A 14714-nucleotide genomic window follows, 5' to 3' on the forward strand; every position below is an offset into this window, starting at 1 on the left:
AAAATTATTATTTATTATATCATAATATTTTGTATGAGCGTGTCACACGGTAATTTTCCTTGTCGACATTTTTAACCAAACCTTAGCTCTTAGTTAGTGACCAATACATATATGTTTAATGAACTTATTGTTGTTTTTGATATATTGTTTTAAGTAGCTATATGGTAATATAATATATATATATAGGTACCTTCGAAATTTGTATATATATACTAGAACTATATTTATACTTAATACAACTATGATTGTCAAATTAGAACAACGTGCTACAATATATGGTGCTTATTTACATTTGAAGACTGTATTATGGTTGCTTTAACCAGACAGCTAAAATGTTTATGTCAAGGTAGCACTGCACTCGGAACGAATTAATCCGTAAAGAATAGATATTTTAGGCGTGGACCTACGGATAGAGTGACAAAAACAAATTGATTTCGGACACTATATACTTGTTTGAAGCTGTCTTGGTACTGACATAATATAATAGGTATATCATATATGATATATAATATGTATGTTTTTAGACAATTATACATATTATAATATATAGGTACACAAGGTGATTCGTTTAAACTTTAATTCATATTCTCGATTAAACGTTTGTGAATTTTTTTAAAAGACATGTTTACGCCGTTTCACGTGTTTTAAGACACGACCATCTTTTTCGCAAGTTAATTAATTTTTCATCAGTCTTCAATATTTTTAAATAAATATTATATTTTTTCAATTAATAATATTAATTATCTATAAGTATATAACTATAAAAACAAACTATTTATCTGCACAATGAATATTAAATAATAAACCAATAGTAGATATGTTTATGTTTTGACGATTAGTATAGAACTGTACTACACATTCCATTGGTAACTATCACACTACTTGTTCTGTATACTTTAAATCCTTATAATGTTATAATTAAATAAAAATTGTCCATCAAATATTTATAAATCAAAATATTTAGTACAAGTTCAACCTCGGACGTTAAAACTTTAAATAGAATGATGTATAGGTATACTTTAATAAATATAAATTTTAAAAGTCCTATCGAAAATTATATACATATATTTATTTCAAAAATAAATTTTACTATGTTTTAAGTATGTAGGACGTATAGGTATAAAATTGTTTGGTGATCACTGCAAACAATGTATAGGTACCTAATAGTTATAATGAATGATTTACATTTCAATAAAATTGCCTTGTAGACATTGCAGTTGTTGATATTTACAATATATTATTAGTTTTTTGGATATAAATGCAATATTTTCATTCATAAATTGAAATACAATCGTAGGCATAATAACTTTCTTTGATAATTGATTATAGGTACTCAGGTACGTACACACATGACAAGTGGTGCTTCAGTACGGATGACGTTTGGTGACTTGACAGTTTTCAACTGTTACTGGAGACCCGGTACGACGATCCAGGAATTCGCCTCCTTCCTAGGTGATCTAGAGGATGCCACACGCGACAAAGGTTAGGCGACAAAGGTGGTTCTAGCGGGCGATTTTAACACGTGGAACACCGAATGGGGCTCCAGGGTTTACAACCCCAGGGGTTGCCTCCTATCCTACCTTACAATCAGCCTCGGTCTGAAACTGGCGAACACCGGATCAGTTCCCACGTTCGTGAAGGGTACGGCCACGTCCGTGATTGATGTCACCTTCTATCGTTGGGTAGCATTAACAGATTGGCGGGTTCTCGACGCCGAATCCTCGAGTGACCACGCTTACGTGAGCTTCACAATCCCCGCAGAGCATCACACACTACCACGCCCTGAGCCACCCGCAGTGGCCCGCGGATGGTCTGTAGAAAAGAGGGATGTTTAAGTTCTCGTACAGTACCTCCAGTCCAGGCAACCCGAAACCACCGAGGGCTAAGCGGGGACGAACAAGGCCTTGACCTCAGCGGAAGCGCTCGACGACTACCTCGCCGGTGCGTGCGAAGCGTCTATGCTGAGGCGGAGAGCTGGACCCCCGGGCAGACAACCGGTCAACTGGTGGACCGAGGAGATCGCTGAGCTACGCCGTCAATGTCTGTCTCTCCGAAGAACCTACCAAAACCAACTCAGACGCGCGGGTCAACCGGGAGCGCAGAATGCTATATTCAACTTTACCACCGCCAGGAAGAAGCTCAGGGTCGCGATCGGCGAATCGAGGAAGAAGTGCTGGTCGGAGCTGTGCTTCCAAGTAGACAACGATCCCTGGGACAAGCCGTATAAGTTGGTCATGAGGAAGCTTGGCCCTCGCAACCGGGGCGCGGAATCGAAAGGCAGAGAGGCCGAGATAGCGGACTTCCTTTTTGTTGCTGCTCCAGCGACGAACTGTGCCGAGGCACCCTCTCCCGCGGTCAACAACATTTTTGAGGTATTTGGCCCTGACCTGAACACATTCGATTTCATAATGGTGATCCCTCGCTTCACGACCGAAGAGCTGCTCAAGGCTGCCAAGAGGCTGTCAGCTAGGAAATCACCGGGACCTTCGGGAATTCCGAACGAAGTCTTGAGAATTTTCATGACATCTCGACCGCAGGCTGCACTTAGGATATATAATGACTGCCTAACGGCCCTCACCTTCCCACCCCGCTGGAAGAGGTCACGCCTAGTGCTCATCCGCAAAGGACCGGATAAACCTCCAGATGCTCCCTCAAGCTACAGACCGATATGTATGCTGGACACTCCAGGTAAAATTCTGGAGAGACTGTTCCTCCAACATCTGAAATCCTTCAAAGAATCCGGGACCGACTCAACGGTCCAGTCATCGCAGGAGCTCCCGCTCTCTCCAAAGATGGGACGAAAAGGGAGGAGAGAAGCAGGACCATCGAACTCTGGCAGTCGAAATGGGCCTCAACATCCAAAGCGGCATGGACCCAGGGAGGTTATCCCCGATATACGGAGGTGGCTTGAAAGAACCGTGCTCTTGGTGCCTCTCTCGTTCCACATGACGCAGGCACTAACGGCACGCGGTTGCTTCCAAAGCTACTTGTACCGAATGGGCCGGGCCACTTCCGCTCGGTGCTATCATTGCGATTGCATCCTAGACGACGTACGGCACACCCTGTTTGAGTGTCCACACTGGAGTGGTTTAAGAGTTAATTTCGGTATCCGTCTTGGCCACACGTCTTCGAGACCATCTGCGGCCCTGTCTTTGAAAGTCTGCCCGCCGACCCCGAGGAGAAAGCTTCTGTGCTCCGAGACACCGAGGAGACTTTTCGGGTGTTCTACAGGATGGTGGAGGACATCCTATCTCGAAAGGAGGAGGAGGAGAGACTTAGGCAGGCGAGGGACCCCCCTCCCACTCTTGACGTTTGATGACTAGCAATCGCCGTGATCCAAACACCACAAGGTGACTCGCAGTGAGGAAGCGGGCTCAGGACGTGTAAACAAGAGCGGCGGAATAGGATCGGCTCGCGAAGACGAGTGCTCTGAACGGGACTACCAGAGGATGAACACCGGTTGGACTGAGAAACTACAACATAAATTAACAGTGACCGTGTTTACGGTTTTAGTAACGCTTCGTAATGAGTATGTCACTATATACTACTCCATTGTGGTGGACATTTTTCAGTGGTATGCATTCGCATCCTAGTTAAATTTAAATGTGTGCTGAGTATGCATATAAAACATCAAGAGTTATGTACATGGTGATGATACATAGGTACATGCAATAAATAATAATTAATAAGTCAATAGGTGGTTTATATATTTTGCGGGTATTAAGTCAATATACAGCTAGCTATTTTTACCTAAATTTAATCACTCATATTTAATAGTCATAAAGTTGGGATGCAGATAAGACCCAACATTTTATAGATTTCTAAAAAGTCTTCAATACGGTTCATAACCGCGCCTTGTAGTTAAGACTAAAAAACTATACCTATAGGATAATCAATGGTCATCATCTAATTTGTAAAGTAGGTAAGGTCGTTATATATTAAAATGATTATTAACTCCGTGTAATACTGAAATAGAATATTAGAAATATTTATTTGCAAATATCTTGTATTAAATTGTTCAGAATCATAAAAATATATAGTTGGGCATCCATTATTTGTAAAAAGTAAAGGCATTTCGAAGTCTTATTTGAGAAGTCAGCAGAAATGTAACCATTCAAATACTTATAGAAAAATTTAAAAAAAAAATTGTTCACGTATTAAAAATTGATTTACACAGCTAGTATTGATGTTTTATATTAATCCGTCAATCGTTTGTGACTCGTGTTATAGTGGATAATTTATCGTTAGCATGATTATAGGTGATTATATTAATTCTCTCAAATTAAAACCGCCACGGTCATTGTTATACAGTTGCGCAACATAATAGTTCGTTTTTCTTAAAAGTATATATCATTCTCAGAAAACGTTTAGAAAATAGGATTAAAACTTAAAATAATTATTACAAAATATAGTTAATCGTTTAATTTGGTAAAAGCAAAAGTTATATTATAAATTATATATTAGATATAATGTTGAATGCATCTACTTTATCTACACAATACACATACATATTGTATAGATAAAATTAGTACACTATATAGGTACACAATAAATTGACGCAATACAATTAAAGAGCTGCTAGTTAGCTAGTTCGGTTATCTAAAAAGTGCACCTTTATTTAAAATGTAGCTTAAAATATGTTCTATACCTCAGCGGACGCTAGGATACAAATAATACCAACCTATTTCATTGCGGGAATGTCAGTAAGCGGTAATCCGTATTATATGTAGGTACCTATAATTTAACCATTTACAAAATTAATATACTTACATGCGTGTCAAAATATAATTAAAAAATAATAATAACAGTTACATATAATTTGGTATCATAATTATTCAAAAAGGATTCAAGAAAATTTGAAACAATACAATTATCTGTAATCTGTATATTGATTTCATTCGTTACGTATCAGTCCAGAGTTGGGCTAAATTTTATCTAGATAATTATTCGAATAAATATGTATTCGAATAAAAAATTATTCGAATGATTTTTTTACAATTATTCGAATTAAAATTTATTCGAATAATTTTCAAACATAGAATTATACTCTTATACTAGTACTACACATGTATTTAATAAGTACCCTAATAGTAATTATTTATCAATATTGAAAACGTTATTATTTTATCTATTATAGACAGTATAGTCCAGTTTCAGTACTATAGTCTCAGATTTTTTGGTGTTAGGTAGAATAACTTAATTTGTTTTTCCGAATAAAATAAAATTTACAATTATGTAACTTAAAATAGAATGCCAACTATTGTTTATAATAATATGTGCCTATTTTAAATTAGCTCAAACAATCTATGTTTACCCAAACAAAATGAACGAAAATTATTCGAATAATTTTTACTCAAATATTTATGTTAGAAAATTATTCGGATAATTAAGACTCAAATAAATTTTCATTCGAATAATATTGTTTTCAAATTATTCGAATACATTTTTATTCGAATAATTATGTTTGAAAGTTATTCGAATAATTGTGAAAAAATCATCCGAATAATAATTTATTCGAATAAAATGTTATTTAAATAATCATCTAAATAATATTTTATTCGAATAACGCCCTACTCTGCGTATCACTAATATCCTGCACCACATGTATACAACAATTTTATCAAATTAATAATTATTTTTCTGGATTGCTGACCTTTAAAATTAATTTTTTAATGTAGATTCTTTAATAAAAAACAGTTACAAGCTGAAATCGATAAAGGTACTTACATGTGTTGGACGAATCTGCATTCAGCAAACATGATAAAACCCATTTTTTTCGTTAACAATTTTTAATAAAATTTTAGTTTTTTAAATTTTTAAGTATATCTATACTTATTCCAGGACGATATTGTCAAATATTTTTATACTATTTATTTAGATTTATTATATCTATATTCTTAAGAGTGTACTTTTGGGGTGGCACAATAAATTAAACCAATCTTTTTTACTACAATAAATTATTAGCAGATGATTCTTTTTTTTAAATAAAAATTCGCACCTATGTGTAATTTCTGAGTTATTAAAATTTAGCATAAATGATAGCCCTTAAAAATGATTTTAAAATATTATAAAAAATACATGTACTTTAATATCTAATATACTTGGACAAAACTTGTTACAGATTATAAAATGTTTACTGATTATAAATTATAATATAAATTATTTAACTATTCAAACCATTTGTTTAAGCATAAAATTAATATTATTATGATATTATAACAAGATTAAATCAAATTTAATTACATATAATATATATATTACATTATTTTTATTTTTGGAAGTTTATAAAAAGATGTTTATTTTTAGGAATCAAAAATATATTTTCTGATAATTCATACCCTGCAGTTTAAGTGAGCGTTAACGCATAATATTACAATATTACTAAAAAATCGATTTTGATCAAACTACTGATTATTAGTTTCCCAAAAAAATTTGATATCTTGAGTATTGTATTTAAATTTAATATTTTTATTTTCAAAATAAAATTACGTAACAATGAGTGATTACATAATAATATTACACCCACATAATAGAAATTACGAAATAATGTGTTCTATTAGATTAAAAAATACAAATAACTGTTATTTTGATTATATACTTTTACAAAACTACTTACATTATTATTATTTTAATTTTTAATATTTTATTACAAAATGTAAACATTATTATACATATATTGAGCATATTCTCTATTTCTCTGGATATAAAATGATTCTAAATTTTTACTGCAATCCAATTTTCTAAATTTTGTTGATGATGTGATAACGGAAATTAATGGTTTTGCCATGCATAATTTATTACTAACTATGAATTGAAAATTTTTAGGTACATCCTTTAACATGCATAAAATTCAATTTTATAAATCAATAAACTATTTCCTTATATAGTATATATTTATTCATGTCAGACCTTAAATATTTTTATCGTAAAACAATAACATTGGAACTTGGAAGCTATAATAGTTTAAGATGTATTAAAATATATTTATTATTTGTCGGGCTTAGTAAAAGTATATTCTGCTAATACTTTTATGGAATTTTATCAAGACCATAATATAAAGAAATATTTTAGAATACTTTAGGTATTTTATTAATGGTTATTTACCTTATTAATTGTTTTCAATATAAATCTATGTCCAACTATATTATATATAAATATATTAATAATCATTTTACAGATTCATTTGAAATTATTTGATAAATTTAAATAATAATATACCTACATTTTTACGGATTTTACGCTTTATATAATATAGTATAGTTTTATAGAGTGTACCTTGACATAATATTTGTTTTTTCTCATTCCTGTATGACTGTAACGAAAAAAAAATTCATTTTTTACATTAAAGTAGGGTAACATAATATTACATACATATACCTACGACTAGATTAACTTAGAATTTATTATGCTTTATAGGATGAATTTCTTAAAATGTTATCAGGAAATATCTTCACGCATGAGCTGATCTATTTTATTAATTAAAATTGAAACCTAAAGACATTTAAATAGACCATAAAACTGTTAATAGTCGTTTCTTTCATGATTAATCCATATGGTTGATTATTCAGAAAATATATAACCTGCAGTCGTTATTTTATCACTATCAATTTATAAACGTATTTGTTTAATGTACAAGTCTAAAGCCAAAATTATATGGACTGATGGATGGCTCATAGATGTTATGACAAAAAACACGATAATAGCTACTATAATACGACTAGCGATAATTATACACTACTGACTTACCTATATAATATACTAATAATAAAGAGTCCTATAACACATTATAATGTTCTTTGCAAAAAAAAATCCATACTGTTGACTATATTATACACATAAGTAGATGAATTATGAGAGTTATATAATATATTACATTTTATGTAAGGTACTGCTTATTATATTATATTGCTATATTATTTTACTATTATATACTATGATATATAATATATTTATATGTATATTTAGTTATAACATTTATAATGTTGTACATATCAATGAGAATGACGACGTACATATTATATACCATGTCAACATATTTAAGTGTATAAATATTTCTCATTTAATGATATATGGTAACGATGCTAAAGATGACTTTCATTCAACCATACACAATTTTTTTTTGTATACATTAATAGTAGGTTTATAATATCATCTAGGAATTTTTTATAGATAGTCAGAACTCAGAACCCATATAAGTTTAAGTATTATTTATGTTAGACAATCGACATAACAGCTATAGTTGTAATAGGTACCTACACTTGCGGTGATAATTGTGTACGAGAATCCTCCTCATAAAAATATCTGTATTATACCTACCTATACATTTTCTTTGCGATATAAAAATTAAATAATAATTAATATGATACCTACTTATTTTTCACTAGTGCTAGATTGAATACAAACATGTTTATATGAACACTATGGGATTTTTTCCTAAGGACGCTTTCACGGTCTTGTATTATACATTTATAATATATATCTGCTGAATCTAATGAGTGCGAGAAAACGTTTTATTCCATAGTTGCGTAAACCTAATCGGATTAAACATAATATATTATCGTGTTATAAATATTGACTGTATAGTGAGAATAGTACATTAATACGAATAAAATATGTGGCCATGTGGGATAATTTGAAATTGTCTGTGCATACTTTAGTATTTATTATTTAGATATTCAGTCACTAGTACATTTATATATAACTATGTATGAGAAGTTATAAGATGATTTTTTCTCAATACATATTCTTACTTTATACCATTGTTTTAGGTTAGATTTTATCAATTGAATATTTTAGAGTATTTGCCTATATGTTTGATCCTCCAAAATATTAAATACCTACCAACCTATAGCACAAACTTTATACCAGGAACCGAGAAAGTGTAAAATTGAAACATATTTTTTGTTCCAAACTTAATGACAGACGTGACATTTTAAAAATAACACATATAATTGTAAAAGCAATATTTTCTCGCTTTCATTGGAATTGAAAATCTGGTAAGATTCATAATACTTATTGTACACTAACGTCACTAACCAATAATCAACATGATATTTTAATGATATCATATACGTAGAGTCTAAAAAAATTCCCAGTGTCGGAGTAATCGGAGCGCTATACTTTTACCGTCTAATAACTTATTATATTTTATATTTGAACATCTAAGACCCGCCTCTTGAAGAAGCGAAAAAAGCGTCCTGTTCAAATCAAAAATAAATACTGTCATATGTCGAAATTACATCTTACACACCACCTCTTGACAACTACAACACATCGTCACTAAATTCCTTGACGAATTAATATCAGCCCCTTATAATTTCTCTAATATCCCTATCAAACAAAATTCCATTTCCACGGGAATCAATCTCACCTATAGACATATGATCCCACCTCATAAGGCCATGACACATATATATTATCTTATCTTTTCCGTATATCCACATCGACCACATCACGTGTAATATAATAAAATTCAATATTGACTGTAATTGTTTAGATATAATAATTTTGAATTAAAATCTCAATAAAGGAATAAAAACATCGTAAAGCATAGGTAGTCGTTAACAATTTAATTATATGAAAGCACCAAATAACTGAGTCTCAACTATAATAAAATATAGCTAACGTGCATATTTATTTGAGATATTTCTAAAATTACTATAGCTTTGAAAACTAGGCTATTACTCATTAGCGCTACTTGTTTTCACAATTTCGTAAAATATTAGTGTTATTATCAGGTTGAGCTTAAACCTTAAATAATAAGAAATTCAATCAATAGAACATACTTATAATATTAAAGCAAATTTACAATTAACATATTCAAATGACATATTAGTATTTACTATTTAGTATGCATAATTGTATTGTATGAATTATATTAATTAGAGACATTGTTAGGTAGGTATTTATATAGTTATAAGTTCATTGATATTTTAACACTTAGCAATTTCAAAAACCTCAATACTACCTATAGAAATATATCTGAATCTCGATACTTATCATTGTTTATCTTTAACGGGTTATTAAACAAATTGTAGCTTTGGAATTTAAAATACCAACAAATATGCTTGATTTGAAAATCGAAATAAAATATAAAATCAAGGTTGTTGTACTATAAAAATGCGTTGGCTGCGTTTCCGACATAATGCTTTGAAATACTCGGAATAATTAAATATTCATAAAAGTTTTCAAGACTAAAGTAAAAATCGTCTTTGTTTATAAATATCCATTTTTGTTTAATTACAAAAAAACTCTTTGTTAAGTGTGATTATCTGCAGGTATATTATATTTTAATATAACGAAACTTTCTTGTGAAAAAAAATTAAGCTCACGATTACTATACATTTTTTATAACATTTTACCTAAGTATTATTTTGAAACATTACTTTATGAATAGATGCTGCAATTTAATTATTGATTATTTCTAAGATTTAACAAATATTTGTTAGAACTATTTACATATTTAGCCATAAATCGTGCTTGTTATATATTTTAACAATAGGAAGAATATAAAAACCAAACTAACTTTATTTCAAACCTAACTATATTCGCTATGTCAAGTTTTGTAAAAATGACACACTTAAAAAAAAAAGCGGGTAAGTCGTGAATGTCACTCTGCTGTACAGTAGGTTACAAGTGGGCTACTGTAATGGATGGGATTAAATTTGAATCCAATGATTATATTATATCATTGTATGCGAAAAACGATTCTGAGCGGAGACGGTTTATCTGTCTAAGATATATTATAGATTAGGTATTAAAAATTTTCAAATCTTAGATCTAAAAACAAAAAAGTCGTTCAAATGTTTTGAAAATTTTACCATGTCTAGAGGTAAGGCTAATATAAGATGTAGATAACCCAAATTTAAAGTTTTTACGAATGTTTTTAGCCGAATTACACCAAAAAACTACCAAAATTAAAATGTCTATAAATAGCTGAAAAATTGCTAAAATTTTCCGAATTTTAAACCGTAAGGAACAAAATCCAAAGTAAAACATAAAAGATCTCTTGTTATTTTTCATTTGATGCAATATTTCTGGTATAAAACGTCGTCCGTAATTATTTAATATTATAAAATCGTGAAATCGTGAAATCGTACGTTTTTCTCTTTTAATAGGTTTTATTTCGAGTACCGTTTCGAAAATCGAAAAATGACCATTTTAAAGTACCAGCTCAAGAACATTACCTTTCAGAAAAAACGCTACACTTGATACTTTTGAGCAAGTTTAGAGGGAGAAAAAATGTTTACAGAATAAAAAATAAAAATAAATAAACATAATTGTAAAACCAATACATTCCTCGCTCTGCTCAGAATCTAAAAAAATAAGATAATTATAATTTTTTAGATTCTGAGCGGAGCGATGAATGTATTGATTTTACCATGATGCGTGTTTTTTTTTTTTTTGTGTCTGTCATCACGTTTTGGGGCAGTAAAAATGCTTCGATTTTTGACTTCAGTACCTCGTTCGATCAGAAAGTGAATCTAGTTGGTACTTTGGGGGGTCAAAAGTAAAAAATTCTTAATACTTTTCTAAATAATTGAGAAAAACAAACTAAAAATTAAGGGAAAAACGGGAAATTTTACGCACACTCATTTTTCGACAAAATCGATTTTGGTTTTTGATGTAACTTTAAAACAAATGACCATAGATACATGAAATTTTTACCTAATGTTTATATAAGTATATTCTATCCACCATGCAATTTTCAAAAAATTTTGACTTAAGTTGAACTATTCATAGGCATTTCAGGCTCATAATATATTTTTACAATAAAAATTGAAAAATAAAAGAAATGCGTAGTCACAATTTTTTTTTTACAAGCATTCAAAGTTTGAATTTTGACAACATATGTAAAAATCACGAAAATTCACAAATTATTTTAAGCTAGAAATTCATAAAAAATTTTCTTTTTAAATCTAAGATTTAAAAATTTAATACAAGATTCCTTACAAGTTTTTCAATCTTTATCACAAATAAAAATTCAACTGGAAATTCAAATTACATTTTTATGAGCATTTGAAATTTAAATTTTTACAACATTGGATTTTTACTTTTAGCGATTTCCTTATTTTGGTGTAACTCTAAAACAAATTACCGCAGATACTTGAAATTTTGACTGAATGTATATATAGGCGTTTTATATATTTGATAAAATTTTCAAAATATTTAGATTTGTTTTGAGCTGTTTACTGCCATTTTAATTTTTCAACTTTTTTAGTTTTTTTTTCTATAAATATCGATAAAAATTTATTTGTTCGGTAGAAAAGCTTGAAAATTTAATACAAAGCTTCTAACACATTGTAACAATAGAATTTAAAAAATATCAAAAATTCGTAGGCACGATTTTTTTTTATAAGCATTTAAAGTTCAAATTTTGACTAAATACGTAAAAATTACGGCAATGTTCAAATTATCTTAGATAGAAATTCATAAAAGTTTTTCTTTTTAATTCTAAGATTTGAAAATTTAATACAAGGCGCCTAACATATTTTTACAATAGCAGTTGCAAAATAAAAGGAATACATAGTCACAATTTTTTTTTTAAGCATTCAAAGTTTGAGTATTGGCAACATATTATGTAAAAATCACGAAAATACAGAAATTATTTTAAGCTAGAAATTCATAAAAAATTTTCTTTTTATATCTAAGATTTGAAAATTTAATACAAGGCTCATAATATATTTTTACAATAAAAATTGAAAAATAAAAGAAATGCGTAGTCACAATTTTTTTTTTACAAGCATTCAAAGTTTGAATTTTGACAACATATGTAAAAATCACGAAAATTCGCAAATTATTTCAAACTAGAAATTCATAAAAAATTTTCTTTTTAAATCTAAGATTTGAAAATTTTTAATAATCTATAATATATCCTAGACAGATAAACCGTCTTCGCTCAGAATCGTTTTTTGTATACAATGATATAATATCATTGGATTCAAATTTAATTCCATCCATTACAGTAACCCACTTGTAACCTACTGTACAGCAGAGCGACATACACGACTTACCCGCTTTTTATTTTTATTTTTTATTGATCTTTGTAGCTTCGGCGACATGGGCCATTAGCTTAATACATAATTTACATTATACTATTACTTAAAACTTACATGTTAATTATAATTGTTTATTCATTTAATTTTGACTATGATTTTAATTCTTACTCGTTTGCACTGTATAAAAATGTCAAAAACTACTTGCATGTGAGTTAAATAATTTATAAATTTATACCAGTATGTATATTATTGCATTATACGTATCATTATATAGGAAATAACGATACAATATCGATTATTAATTTAATTAATAAGTGTCTCAGATATTATATCTATCACACACAGATTATAAAACATTATGTGTTTTTAATCATTGAATCATTAAGGTTATTTCCATTGTCCTCTCTCCTAATAAATTATTGTGCTAAATATGCGTCGACAATAAAATATTATAATAATATAATTATTGTACCGTTGTCGTTGTGAGTTGTGACTGTAACGAGATATTTAGATAATTCGCCCTCGTATAGCTGTTGCGTGTTCACAATCAGTCGGCATTACGATTTCTTTGAGTCTAATTACATCTGAACGGTATCGAAGAAATCAACAACGACCGTACTTTCGTGTCTCTTACCCGTCTCGGGTTCGGGTGTGATTATGATAATTTAAAGAAAAAAAATGGACAGCACTTATTGTTACGCGCTTTGATCCGGAACGTCCCCGTTGTAGTAATGCCTATGAATATAATATATATGTACAGATTTATTTATTTATTTTTTGTGCAATATATGTTTGGTTATTTTTTTTCGTCCGAGCACTATGGTAGGTACGTTATAGGTGCTTGTGTGTTTTAATTAGATTATCTACGGACCCAGGAGGTGTAATCCGGACCAAATTGAAATAAAAAAGACAAAATGCATGAGTAGAATGTTGTCACGCGACCCAATCGATTTCATATAAATAATATTGTATATACCTGCCTACTAATACGTATATGCTAACATTATAAACCACGAAGACTTGTGCATAGTTGTGTACGTTTTTAATGTGTCTAGACACAGAACTCCGAAGGACTGACTATAAGACACATATTAATATATTAAATACGTATGCGTATCAGTATGTTACGTTCCGGCTATCCATATTATTATATTATACGTTCGTATAAAATATGTATCAACAAAAATGAAATCTCTATACTATTATTTAAAATATAATATATAATATTGTAATAATAATATATAAACATATTCTAAAGGCTATCCGTCACATTATAATAAGCTAGAAAATGTTCATGGAAATTACTTACTAGCGTTCTATAAGTACTTACTGGTTATTCTAAAACACTTGTTTCCAACAAAGTTAACTTAACAAAAAAAAGTCACTAAATGTTTCAATATAATCTATTGAATATATAAGATTTCAGATACTTATTTTCCGCCATCTAAATTAAATCCTCTGCAGAATCAATAAAAAATAAAAATTCAACTCTTTTTCTAATATACCTATCTAATATTTTATTCATTATAAATTTAAACACAATAGGTAATCTGTTCGCACTAATTTCCTTTCTTTCTTCCGCTCTAAATTCAATCATCTCCTAAGGACATAATGACGTTATCTCTCCTTAGTTTATTATTATTTAATATTTCCACACAATTATTATTTACATCAACAGCTCTCATGATATTCTTTCATTAACAATATTTTCAATTT

This window comes from Diuraphis noxia, unplaced genomic scaffold (genome assembly GCF_037042655.1).
Source record: "Diuraphis noxia isolate RWA-SAM2 unplaced genomic scaffold, SU_Dnox_SAM2 contig0003, whole genome shotgun sequence".
In the NCBI taxonomy this organism is placed as follows: domain Eukaryota; kingdom Metazoa; phylum Arthropoda; class Insecta; order Hemiptera; family Aphididae; genus Diuraphis; species Diuraphis noxia.